This window comes from Pleurodeles waltl, unplaced genomic scaffold (assembly GCF_031143425.1).
Source record: "Pleurodeles waltl isolate 20211129_DDA unplaced genomic scaffold, aPleWal1.hap1.20221129 scaffold_39, whole genome shotgun sequence".
Lineage (NCBI taxonomy): Eukaryota > Metazoa > Chordata > Amphibia > Caudata > Salamandridae > Pleurodeles > Pleurodeles waltl.
The window spans coordinates 2824544-2837500 of record NW_027150097.1 but is presented as its reverse complement, the minus strand read 5'-3'; the positions used below and the strand labels follow the sequence as shown (position 1 = coordinate 2837500).

At 43.8% G+C, this 12957-nt stretch overlaps 7 non-coding genes across 7 annotated transcripts; all 7 read right to left on the bottom strand.

Moving 5' to 3' along the window:
• Positions 1-207: 207 nt before the first annotated feature.
• TRNAT-UGU (transfer RNA threonine (anticodon UGU)) lies at positions 208-280 on the bottom strand. The gene has a single exon. It is a non-coding gene; the product is annotated as a tRNA-Thr (tRNA).
• A 1762-nt stretch (positions 281-2042) lies between these two features.
• Positions 2043-2115, bottom strand: TRNAT-UGU (transfer RNA threonine (anticodon UGU)). The gene has a single exon. It is a non-coding gene; the product is annotated as a tRNA-Thr (tRNA).
• A 1440-nt stretch (positions 2116-3555) lies between these two features.
• Positions 3556-3628, bottom strand: TRNAT-UGU (transfer RNA threonine (anticodon UGU)). The gene has a single exon. It is a non-coding gene; the product is annotated as a tRNA-Thr (tRNA).
• A 1735-nt stretch (positions 3629-5363) lies between these two features.
• On the bottom strand, positions 5364-5436 carry TRNAT-UGU (transfer RNA threonine (anticodon UGU)). The gene has a single exon. It is a non-coding gene; the product is annotated as a tRNA-Thr (tRNA).
• Positions 5437-7197: 1761 nt separating this feature from the next.
• On the bottom strand, positions 7198-7270 carry TRNAT-UGU (transfer RNA threonine (anticodon UGU)). Its single transcript has one exon. It is a non-coding gene; the product is annotated as a tRNA-Thr (tRNA).
• A 1736-nt stretch (positions 7271-9006) lies between these two features.
• TRNAT-UGU (transfer RNA threonine (anticodon UGU)) lies at positions 9007-9079 on the bottom strand. Its single transcript has one exon. It is a non-coding gene; the product is annotated as a tRNA-Thr (tRNA).
• A 1762-nt stretch (positions 9080-10841) lies between these two features.
• On the bottom strand, positions 10842-10914 carry TRNAT-UGU (transfer RNA threonine (anticodon UGU)). The gene has a single exon. It is a non-coding gene; the product is annotated as a tRNA-Thr (tRNA).
• Between the last annotated feature and the right edge of the window lie 2043 nt (positions 10915-12957).

Sequence of the window (12957 nt, the reverse complement as noted above, 5' to 3'; positions counted from 1 at the left end):
CACTCTAAACATCCCCCATACTCACACAAGTCAATTGAATGACCCTGTAGGAGTCTTGTGTTTGTCATTCCACTGACACTGTGTGTAATGCCCCCCTTTCTTGCGTGCTTTGCCCTGTGTCGCCTTTGTTTTTCTATCTTGAAAAGAATATTTGTAGTGAGGCTCCCCAATGAACTAAAAAGTGTTGTTAAATCCAAAATGTTTGTGAGGCTTCAGTGAGATTTGAACTCACGACCCCTGGTTTACAAAACCAGTGCTCTAACCCCTGAGCTATGGAGCCAGGTGCTTGACAAGATGCCGTGCTGAGGACTATATGAAGGAGCAGAGCGCACCTGAGTTACAATGGAATCAGCAGGAGAGAGGATTGTGTGAGTCTGAGAAGGAACAGGGGCATAGCTTCGAACCTGAATCTGGCATAGCTTTCCAAGGCTACTGTTGCCAGTGTTTGTGTATTTTAAAAAGGTAGTAAATTTGTTTCCTTTCAAGGAGTACATCTATGGGTGCAGATTTGCTACTTTTTTGGTAAACTGATCACTAATTGGAATATTTAGAAAGAAGGGACGCAGTGCAGCACAGCGAGCAAAGTTCCTTTGTGCGTCACTCGAAGAGAGCAGAACTGAGACATATCTTCACAGAAATGGTGCAGTTCTGCTCTTTGTCTATGCAAAGGTGCACTTCGGGCTGCCTTGAGTGCAAGGGTATCTGCCTTATGTTCAGGAGAGCTGATGTGCATGAAGGGATATCTTCCTCCAACTATCCTAGGAGATTTTTTAGAGTCAAGCCTGCGCTAGAATGCGCTTGCGCATGCGTATTGCTTGCGAGACGCTGTAGTAGTTAGAAAAGGGCTAGGAGCTCCGTCCATTTCACGTTGGTGTCTTTCATTGGTTCGTGGGCTTCCCTGTTAAAATCTGCTTGCTTTCGTTAGTGGAAGGCATGCATACATCATGCCTTTTCCGGTGGTTAGCCCTCCTTGAGCGCAGCGACCAAGTACTGAAAACATAGGAGGCTCGCTGTTTTCCATCTGGTTTGTGGACTACTTTTTCTCTTTTTTTAACAGCACGATCTCGTTTGACAGAAGTCGAGCTCATTGCATGACATCAACCCTGTTACATAATTAATTGAACTTTTGCCGGTTACATAGATAATTGGACTTTTGCCGATAGGTTTCAATATGAGTGAACTGTAGCAGCGCGATTGCGCTCATTATTTACATTTAATGAGTCAAGAAAAGTCTGGTTGGGAGTTTACAACTTCTAATAGCTCTATCTCGGAGAAATGCCAGACCAGTTGTATTGCAAGTGCTTGTTTACTCCTTGTATCTGTTCTGCAAATTGCAGCACACCACATGCAAAGAGGCAGTAACATGGAGAAATAAAGACATCTGTTCTCCTTACACCAGCCTCGGGGAGGCGCACCATTGTGGCAGAAAACCATGACTGTATGTTTTTGTAAACATGGGTTTACATCAAAATCCATGTGTGGATGTACAAGAAAACCATGTACCACCTGTGGAACACCTACCTGATGCAAAGTAAAGCATGGCAGAGCAAGGTGCTGTGTGCTGTTACTTTTTCTTAACATGTGCATGGCTTTGTAAATACCAAAAAACGAATTGTGTTAATGCTGCATCGAAAAAGTGATGCAACCCGATGAAAAATCTGTTTAAACATGGGCCTAAATGTACACTTAAATTCCGGACCCGAAAAAAAGAACAAGTTAAAATCTCACAGTGAAATCAGGATGATATTAAAAAAATGACATGTGCATTGGAAAGGACGTGGCTGAAGGGGCACCAAATCCAACGACCAAGTCAAGAATGATATTTTGGGATGTCACACTCTAAACATCCCCCATACTCACACAAGTCAATTGTATGACCCTGTAGGAGTCTTCTGTTTGTCATTCCACTGACACTGTGTGTAATGCCCCCCTTTCTTGCGTGCTTTGCCCTGTGTCGCCTTTGTTTTTCTATCTTGAAAAGAATATTTGTAGTGAGGCTCCCCAATGAACTAAAAAGTGTTGTTAAATCCAAAATGTTTGTGAGGCCCCCGTGAGATTTGAACTCACGACCCCTGGTTTACAAGACCAGTGCTCTAACCCCTGAGCTATGGAGCAAGGAGCTTGTCAGGATGCCGTGCTGGGGACTATATGAAGGAGCAGAGCATACCTGAGGTACAATGGAATCAGCAGGAGAGAGGATTGTGTGAGTCTGAGAAAGAAAAGGGGCATAGCTTCAAACCTGAATCTGGCATAGCTTTCCAAGGCTACTATTGCCAGTGATTGTGTATTTTTAAAAGGTAGTAAATTTGTATCCTTTCAATGAGTACATCTATGGGTGCAGATTTGCTACTTTTTTGGTAAACTGATCACTAATTGGAATATTTAGAAAGAAGGGACGCAGTGCAGCACAGCCAGCAAAGTTCCTTTGTGCGTCACTCGAAGAGAGCAGAACTGAGACATATCTTCACAGAAATGGTGCAGTTCTGCTCTTTGTCTATGCAAAGGTGCACTTCGGGCTGCCTTGAGTGCAAGTGTATCTGCCTTATGTTCAGGAGAGCTGATGTGCATAAAGGGATATCTTCCTCCAACTATCCTAGGAGATTTTTTAGAGTCAAGCCTGCGCTAGAATGCGCTTGCGCATGCGTATTGCTTGCAAGACGCTGTAGTAGTTAGAAAAGGGCTAGGAGCCCCGTCCATTTCACGTTGGTGTCTTTCATTGGTTCGTGGGCTTCCCTGTTAAAATCTGCTTGCTTTCGTTAGTGGAAGGCATGCATACGTCATGCCTTTTCCGGTGGTTAGCCCTCCTTGAGCGCAGCGACCAAGTACTGAAAACATAGGAGGCTCGCTGTTTTCCATCTGGTTTGTGGACTACTTTTTCTCTTTTTTTCACAGCACGATCTCGTTTGACAGAAGTCGAGCTCATTGCATGACATCGACCCTGTTACATAATTAATTGAACTTTTGCCGGTTACATAGATAATTGCACTTTTGCCGATAGGTTTCAATATGAGTGAACTGTAGCAGCGCGATTGCGCTCATTATTTACATTTAATGAGTCAAGAAAAGTCTGGTTGGGAGTTTACAACTGCTAATAGCTCTACCTCGGAGAAATGCCAGACCAGTTGTATTGCACGTGCTTGTTTACTCTTTGTATCTGTTCTGCAAATTGCAGCACACCACATGCAAAGAGGCAGTAACTTGGAGAAATAAAGACATCTGTTCTCCTTACACCAGCCTCGGGGAGGCGCACCATTGTGGCACAAAACCATGACTGTATGTTTTTGTAAATATGGGTTTACATCAAAATCCATCTGTGGATGTATGAGAAAAACATGTACCACCCGTGGAACACCTACCTGACGCAAACTAAAGCATGGCAGAGCAAGGTGCTGTGTGCTGTTACCTTTTCTTAACATGTGCATGGCTTTGTGTGTAATGCCCCCCGTTGTTGCGTGCTTTGCCCCGTGTCGCCTTTGTTTTTCTATCTTGAAAAGAATATTTGTAGTGAGGCTCCCCAATGAACTAATAAGTGTTGTTAAATCCAAAATGTTTGTGAGGCCCCAGTGAGATTTGAACGCACCACCCCTGGTTTACAAGACCAGTGCTCTAACCCCTGAGCTATGGAGCCAGGTGCTTGACAAGATGCCGTGCTGGGGACTATATGAAGGAGCAGAGCATACCTGAGTTACAATGGAATCAGCAGGAGAGAGGATTGTGTGAGTCTGAGAAAGAAAAGGGGCATAGCTTCAAACCTGAATCTTGCATAGCTTTCCAAGGCTACTATTGCCAGTGTTTGTGTATTTTAAAAAGGTAGTAAATTTGTTTCCTTTCAAGGAGTACATCTATGGGTGCAGTTTTGCTGCTTTTTTGGTAAACTGATCACTAATTGGAATATTTAGAAAGAAGGGACGCAGTGCAGCACAGCGAGCAAAGTTCCTTTGTGCGTCACTCGAAGAGAGCAGAACTGAGACATATCTTCACAGAAATGGTGCAGTTCTGCTCTTTGTCTATGCAAAGGTGCACTTCGGGCTGCCTTGAGTGGAAGGGTATCTGCCTTATGTTCAGGAGAGCTGATGTGCATAAAGGGATATCTTCCTCCAACTATCCTAGGAGATTTTTTAGAGTCAACCCTGCGCTAGAATGCGCTTGCGCATGCGTATTGCTTGCGAGACGCTGTAGTAGTTAGAAAAGGGCTAGGAGCCCCGTCTATTTCACGTTGGTGTCTTTCATTGGTTCGTGGGCTTCCCTGTTAAAATCTGCTTGCTTTCGTTAGTGGAAGGCATGCATACGTTATGCCTTTTCCGGTGGTTAGCCCTCCTTGAGCGCAGCGACCAAGTACTGAAAACATAGGAGGTTCGCTGTTTTCAATCTGGTTTGTGGACTACTTTTTCTCTTTTTTTCACAGCACGATCTCGTTTGACAGAAGTCGAGCTCATTGTATGACATCGACTCTGTTACATAATTAATTGAACTTTTGCCGATATGTTTCAATATGAGTGAACTGTAGCAGCGCGATTGCGCTCATTTTTTACATTTAATGAGTCAAGAAAAGTCTGGTTGGGAGTTTACAACTGCTAATAGCTCTATCTCGGAGAAATGCCAGACCAGTTGTATTGCAAGTGCTTGTTTACTCTTTGTATCTGTTCTGCAAATTGCAGCACACCACATGCAAAGAGGCAGTAACATGGAGAAATAAAGACATCTGTTCTCCTTACACCAGCCTCGGGGAGGCGCACCATTGTGGCACAAAACCATGACTGTATGTTTTTGTAAACATGGGTTTACATCAAAATCCATGTGTGGATGTACAAGAAAACCATGTACCACCTGTGGAACACCTACCTGACGCAAAGTAAAGCATGGCAGAGCAAGGTGCTGTGTGCTGTTACTTTTTCTTAACATGTGCATGGCTTTGTAAATACCAAAAAACGAATTGTGTTAATGCTGCATCGAAAAAGTGATGCAACCCGATGAAAAATCTGTTTAAACATGGGCCTAAATGTACACTTAAATTCCGGACCCGAAAAAAAGAACAAGTTAAAATCTCACAGTGAAATCAGGATGATATTAAAAAAATGACATGTACATTGGAAAGGGCGTGGCTGAAGGGGCACCAAAGCCAACGACCAAGTCAAGAATGATATTTTGGGATGTCACACTCTAAACATCCCCCATACTCACACAAGTCAATTGTATGACCCTGTAGGAGTCTTGTGTTTGTCATTCCACTGACACTGTGTGTAATGCCCCCCTTTCTTGCGTGCTTTGCCCTGTGTCGCCTTTGTTTTTCTATCTTGAAAAGAATATTTGTAGTGAGGCTCCCCAATGAACTAAAAAGTGTTGTTAAATCCAAAATGTTTGTGAGGCTTCAGTGAGATTTGAACTCACGACCCCTGGTTTACAAAACCAGTGCTCTAACCCCTGAGCTATGGAGCCAAGTGCTTGACAAGATGCCATGCTGAGGACTATATGAAGGAGCAGAGCGCACCTGAGTTACAATGGAATCAGCAGGAGAGAGGATTGTGTGAGTCTGAGAAGGAACAGGGGCATAGCTTCGAACCTGAATCTGGCATAGCTTTCCAAGGCTACTGTTGCCAGTGTTTGTGTATTTTAAAAAGGTAGTAAATTTGTTTCCTTTCAAGGAGTACATCTATGGGTGCAGATTTGCTACTTTTTTGGTAAACTGATCACTAATTGGAATATTTAGAAAGAAGGGACGCAGTGCAGCACAGCGAGCAAAGTTCCTTTGTGCGTCACTCGAAGAGAGCAGAACTGAGACATATCTTCACAGAAATGGTGCAGTTCTGCTCTTTGTCTATGCAAAGGTGCACTTCGGGCTGCCTTTAGTGCAAGGGTATCTGCCTTATGTTCAGGAGAGCTGATGTGCATAAAGGGATATCTTCCTCCAACTATCCTAGGGTTTTTTTAGAGTCAAGCCTGCGCTAGAATGCGCTTGCGCATGCGTATTGCTTGCGAGACGCTGTAGTAGTTAGAAAAGGGCTAGGAGCTCCGTCTATTTCACGTTGGTGTCTTTCATTGGTTCGTGGGCTTCCCTGTTAAAATCTGCTTGCTTTCGTTAGTGGAAGGCATGCATACGTCATGCCTTTTCCGGTGGTTAGCCCTCCTTGAGCGCAGCGACCAAGTACTGAAAACATAGGAGGCTCGCTGTTTTCCATCTGGTTTGTGGACTACTTTTTCTCTTTTTTTCACAGCACGATCTCGTTTGACAGAAGTTGAGCTCATTGCATGACATCGACCCTGTTACATAATTAATTGAACTTTTGCCGGTTACATAGATAATTGCACTTTTGCCGATAGGTTTCAATATGAGTGAACTGTAGCAGCGCGATTGCGCTCATTATTTACATTTAATGAGTCAAGAAAACTCTGGTTGGGAGTTTACAACTGCTAATAGCTCTATCTCGGAGAAATGCCAGACCAGTTGTATTGCAAGTGCTTGTTTACTCTTTGTATCTGTTCTGCAAATTGCAGCACACCACATGCAAAGAGGCAGTAACATGGAGAAATAAAGACATCTGTTCTCCTTACACCAGCCTCGGGGAGGCGCACCATTGTGGCACAAAACCATGACTCTATGTTTTTGTAAACATGGGTTTACATCAAAATCCATGTGTGGATGTACAAGAAAACAATGTACCACCTGTGGAACACCTACCTGAAGCAAAGTAAAGCATGGCAGAGCAAGGTGCTGTGTGCTGTTACTTTTTCTTAACATGTGCATGGCTTTGTAAATACCAAAAAACGAATTGTGTTAATGCTGCATCGAAAAAGTGATGCAACCCGATGAAAAATCTGTTTAAACATGGGCCTAAATGTACACTTAAATTCCGGACCCGAAAAAAAGAACAAGTTAAAATCTCACAGTGAAATCAGGATGATATTAAAAAAATGACATGTGCATTGGAAAGGACGTGGCTGAAGGGGCATCAAAGCCAACGACCAAGTCAAGAATGATATTTTGGGATGTCACACTCTAAACATCCCCCATACTCACACAAGTCAATTGTATGACCCTGTAGGAGTCTTGTGTTTGTCATTCCACTGACACTGTGTGTAATGCCCCCCGTTCTTGCGTGCCTTGCCCTGTGTCGCCTTTGTTTTTCTATCTTGAAAAGAATATTTGTAGTGAGGCTCCCCAATGAACTTAAAAGTGTTGTTAAATCCAAAATGTTTGTGAGGCCCCAGGGAGATTTGAACTCACGACCCCTGGTTTACAAGACCAGTGCTCTAACCCCTGAGCTATGGAGCAAGGAGCTTGTCAGGATGCCGTGCTGGGGACTATATGAAGGAGCAGAGCATACCTGAGGTACAATGGAATCAGCAGGAGAGAGGATTGTGTGAGTCTGAGAAAGAAAAGGGGCATAGCTTCAAACCTGAATCTGGCATAGCTTTCCAAGGCTACTATTGCCAGTGATTGTGTATTTTAAAAAGGTAGTAAATTTGTATCCTTTCAATGAGTACATCTATGGGTGCAGATTTGCTACTTTTTTGGTAAACTGATCACTAATTGGAATATTTAGAAAGAAGGGACGCAGTGCAGCACAGCCAGCAAAGTTCCTTAGTGCGTCACTCGAAGAGAGCAGAACTGAGACATATCTTCACAGAAATGGTGCAGTTCTGCTCTTTGTCTATGCAAAGGTGCACTTCGGGCTGCCTTGAGTGCAAGGGTATCTGCCTTATGTTCAGGAGAGCTGATGTGCATAAAGGGATATCTTCCTCCAACTATCCTAGGAGATTTTTTAGAGTCAAGCCTGCGCTAGAATGCGCTTGCGCATGCGTATTGCTTGCGAGACGCTGTTGTAGTTAGAAAAGGGCTAGGAGCCCCGTCCATTTCACGTTGGTGTCTTTCATTGGTTCGTGGGCTTCCCTGTTAAAATCTGCTTGCTTTCGTTAGTGGAAGGCATGCATACGTCATGCCTTTTCCGGTGGTTAGCCCTCCTTGAGCGCAGCGACCAAGTACTGAAAACATAGGAGGCTCGCTGTTTTCCATCTGGTTTGTGGACTACTTTTTCTCTTTTTTTTCACAGCACAATCTCGTTTGACAGAAGTCGAGCTCATTGCATGACATCGACTCTGTTACATAATTAATTGAACTTTTGCCGATAGGTTTCAATATGAGTGAACTGTAGCGGCGCGATTGCGCTCATTATTTACATTTAATGAGTCAAGAAAAGTCTGGTTGGGAGTTTACAACTGCTAATAGCTCTATCTCGGAGAAATGCCAGACCAGTTGTATTGCAAGTGCTTGTTTACTCTTTGTATCTGTTCTGCAAATTGCAGCACACCACATGCAAAGAGGCAGTAACATGGAGAAATAAAGACATCTGTTCTCCTTACACCAGCCTCGGGGAGGCGCACCATTGTGGCACAAAACCATGACTGTATGTTTTTGTAAACATGGGTTTACATCAAAATCCATGTGTGGATGTACAAGAAAACCATGTACCACCTGTGGAACACCTACCTGACGCAAAGTAAAGCATGGCAGAGCAAGGTGCTGTGTGCTGTTACTTTTTCTTAACATGTGCATGGCTTTGTAAATACCAAAAAACAAATTGTGTTAATGCTGCATCGAAAAAGTGATGCAACCCGATGAAAAATCTGTTTAAACATGGGCCTAAATGTACACTTAAATTCCGGACCCGAAAAAAAGAACAAGTTAAAATCTCACAGTGAAATCAGGATGATATTAAAAAAATGACATGTGCATTGGAAAGGACGTGGCTGAAGGGGGACCAAAGCCAACGACCAAGTCAAGAATGATATTTTGGGATGTCACACTCTAAACATCCCCCATACTCACACAAGTCAATTGTATGACCCTGTAGGAGTCTTGTGTTTGTCATTCCACTGACACTGTGTGTAATGCCCCCCTTTCTTGCGTGCTTTGCCCTGTGTCGCCTTTGTTTTTCTATCTTGAAAATAATATTTGTAGTGAGGCTCCCCAATGAACTAAAAAGTGTTGTTAAATCCAAAATGTTTGTGAGGCTTCAGTGAGATTTGAACTCACGACCCCTGGTTTACAAAACCAGTGCTCTAACCCCTGAGCTATGGAGCCAGGTGCTTGACAAGATGCCGTGCTGAGGACTATATGAAGGAGCAGAGCGCACCTGAGTTACAATGGAATCAGCAGGAGAGAGGATTGTGTGAGTCTGAGAAGGAACAGGGGCATAGCTTCGAACCTGAATCTGGCATAGCTTTCCAAGGCTACTGTTGCCAGTGTTTGTGTATTTTAAAAAGGTAGTAAATTTGTTTCCTTTCAAGGAGTACATCTATGGGTGCAGATTTGCTACTTTTTTGGTAAACTGATCACTAATTGGAATATTTAGAAAGAAGGGACGCAGTGCAGCACAGCGAGCAAAGTTCCTTTGTGCGTCACTCGAAGAGAGCAGAACTGAGACATATCTTCACAGAAATGGTGCAGTTCTGCTCTTTGTCTATGCAAAGGTGCACTTCGGGCTGCCTTGAGTGCAAGGGTATCTGCCTTATGTTCAGGAGAGCTGATGTGCATAAAGGGATATCTTCCTCCAACTATCCTAGGAGATTTTTTAGAGTCAAGCCTGCGCTAGAATGCGCTTGCGCATGCGTATTGCTTGCGAGACGCTGTAGTAGTTAGAAAAGGGCTAGGAGCTCCGTCCATTTCACGTTGGTGTCTTTCATTGGTTCGTGGGCTTCCCTGTTAAAATCTGCTTGCTTTCGTTAGTGGAAGGCATGCATACATCATGCCTTTTCCGGTGGTTAGCCCTCCTTGAGCGCAGCGACCAAGTACTGAAAACATAGGAGGCTCGCTGTTTTCCATCTGGTTTGTGGACTACTTTTTCTCTTTTTTTAACAGCACGATCTCGTTTGACAGAAGTCGAGCTCATTGCATGACATCAACCCTGTTACATAATTAATTGAACTTTTGCCGGTTACATAGATAATTGGACTTTTGCCGATAGGTTTCAATATGAGTGAACTGTAGCAGCGCGATTGCGCTCATTATTTACATTTAATGAGTCAAGAAAAGTCTGGTTGGGAGTTTACAACTGCTAATAGCTCTATCTCGGAGAAATGCCAGACCAGTTGTATTGCAAGTGCTTGTTTACTCCTTGTATCTGTTCTGCAAATTGCAGCACACCACATGCAAAGAGGCAGTAACATGGAGAAATAAAGACATCTGTTCTCCTTACACCAGCCTCGGGGAGGCGCACCATTGTGGCAGAAAACCATGACTGTATGTTTTTGTAAACATGGGTTTACATCAAAATCCATGTGTGGATGTACAAGAAAACCATGTACCACCTGTGGAACACCTACCTGATGCAAAGTAAAGCATGGCAGAGCAAGGTGCTGTGTGCTGTTACTTTTTCTTAACATGTGCATGGCTTTGTAAATACCAAAAAACGAATTGTGTTAATGCTGCATCGAAAAAGTGATGCAACCCGATGAAAAATCTGTTTAAACATGGGCCTAAATGTACACTTAAATTCCGGACCCGAAAAAAAGAACAAGTTAAAATCTCACAGTGAAATCAGGATGATATTAAAAAAATGACATGTGCATTGGAAAGGACGTGGCTGAAGGGGCACCAAATCCAACGACCAAGTCAAGAATGATATTTTGGGATGTCACACTCTAAACATCCCCCATACTCACACAAGTCAATTGTATGACCCTGTAGGAGTCTTGTGTTTGTCATTCCACTGACACTGTGTGTAATGCCCCCCTTTCTTGCGTGCTTTGCCCTGTGTCGCCTTTGTTTTTCTATCTTGAAAAGAATATTTGTAGTGAGGCTCCCCAATGAACTAAAAAGTGTTGTTAAATCCAAAATGTTTGTGAGGCCCCCGTGAGATTTGAACTCACGACCCCTGGTTTACAAGACCAGTGCTCTAACCCCTGAGCTATGGAGCAAGGAGCTTGTCAGGATGCCGTGCTGGGGACTATATGAAGGAGCAGAGCATACCTGAGGTACAATGGAATCAGCAGGAGAGAGGATTGTGTGAGTCTGAGAAAGAAAAGGGGCATAGCTTCAAACCTGAATCTGGCATAGCTTTCCAAGGCTACTATTGCCAGTGATTGTGTATTTTTAAAAGGTAGTAAATTTGTATCCTTTCAATGAGTACATCTATGGGTGCAGATTTGCTACTTTTTTGGTAAACTGATCACTAATTGGAATATTTAGAAAGAAGGGACGCAGTGCAGCACAGCCAGCAAAGTTCCTTTGTGCGTCACTCGAAGAGAGCAGAACTGAGACATATCTTCACAGAAATGGTGCAGTTCTGCTCTTTGTCTATGCAAAGGTGCACTTCGGGCTGCCTTGAGTGCAAGGGTATCTGCCTTATGTTCAGGAGAGCTGATGTGCATAAAGGGATATCTTCCTCCAACTATCATAGGAGATTTTTTAGAGTCAAGCCTGCGCTAGAATGCGCTTGCGCATGCGTAGTGCTTGCGAGACGCTGTTGTAGTTAGAAAAGGGCTAGGAGCCCCGTCCATTTCACGTTGGTGTCTTTCATTGGTTCGTGGGCTTCCCTGTTAAAATCTGCTTGCTTTCGTTAGTGGAAGGCATGCATACGTCATGCCTTTTCCGGTGGTTAGCCCTCCTTGAGCGCAGCGACCAAGTACTGAAAACATAGGAGGCTCGCTGTTTTCCATCTGGTTTGTGGACTACTTTTTCTCTTTTTTTCACAGCACGATCTCGTTTGACAGAAGTCGAGCTCATTGCATGACATCGACCCTGTTACATAATTGTTAGACTTTTGCTTATGCAGGGTCATCCCCAGTCTTTTTTGCCTCCTGCCTCCTATTTTTTTCGGACCTGTTGCTGTTGGCTTTTCAACTCTGAGCACTTTACCACTGCTAACCAGTGCTAAAGTGCATATGCTCTCCTGTTTAAATTGTATGTAAGTGGTTTATCCATGATTGGCATATTTGACTTACTAGTAAGTCCCTAGTAAGGTGCACTAGAGGTGCCAGGGCCTGTAAATCAAATGCTACTAGTGGGCCTGCAGCACTGGTTGTGCCACCCACATAAGTAGCTCTGTAATCATGTCTCAGACCTGCCACTGCAGTGTCTGTATGTGTAATTTTACACTGTAAATTCGACTTGGCAAGTGTACCCACTTGCCAGGCCTAAACCTTCCCTTTTCTTACATGTAAGGCACTCCTAAGGTAGGCCCTAGGTAGCCCCAAGGGCAGGGTGCAGTGTATGGATAAGGTAGGACATATAGTAATGTGGTTTATATGTCCTGACAGTGAAATACTGCCAATTTCGTTTTCACTGTTGCAAGGTCTGTCTCTCTCATAGGATAATATGGGGGCTACCTTTAAATATGATTAAAGTGTAGATTCCCCTAGAGAGTAGATGGACATGTGGAGTTTGGGATCCCTGAACTCACAATTTAAAAATACATCTTTTAGTAAAGTTGATTTTGAGATTGTGCGTTTGGAAATGCCACTTTTAGAAAGTGAGCATTTTCTTGCTTAAACCATTCTGTGACTCTGCCTTGTTTGTGGATTCCCTGTCTGGGTCAGTTTGACAGTTGGGTTGTTTTTCACCTCACACCAGACAGTGACACAAAGGGAGCTGGGGTGTAATCTGCATTTCCTGATTAGCCATCTCTGCTAGGAGGGAGGGGTGGAGTGGTCACTCTCATCTGAAAGGACTGTGCCTGCCTCTGACAATGCTGTCTCCAACCCCCTGGTGTGTGTCTGAGGCCTTGCCTGGGCAAGGCAGGATTTCACAAGAAGGTGTGAGTCCCCTTTGAAGGAAGGTGACTTCAAAGACTAAAATGGGTATAAGAAGGGCACCCAAACTTACAAACTTTAGAAACACTTCTGGAACCAAGGGGAACCTCTGCCTGGAGAAGAGCTGATAGCTGAGGAAAACGTGCTGCCCTGCCTGTGACTGTGCTTTGTGGAGCTTTCCTGCAGTGCTGCTTCTGCCAGAGTAAGAGG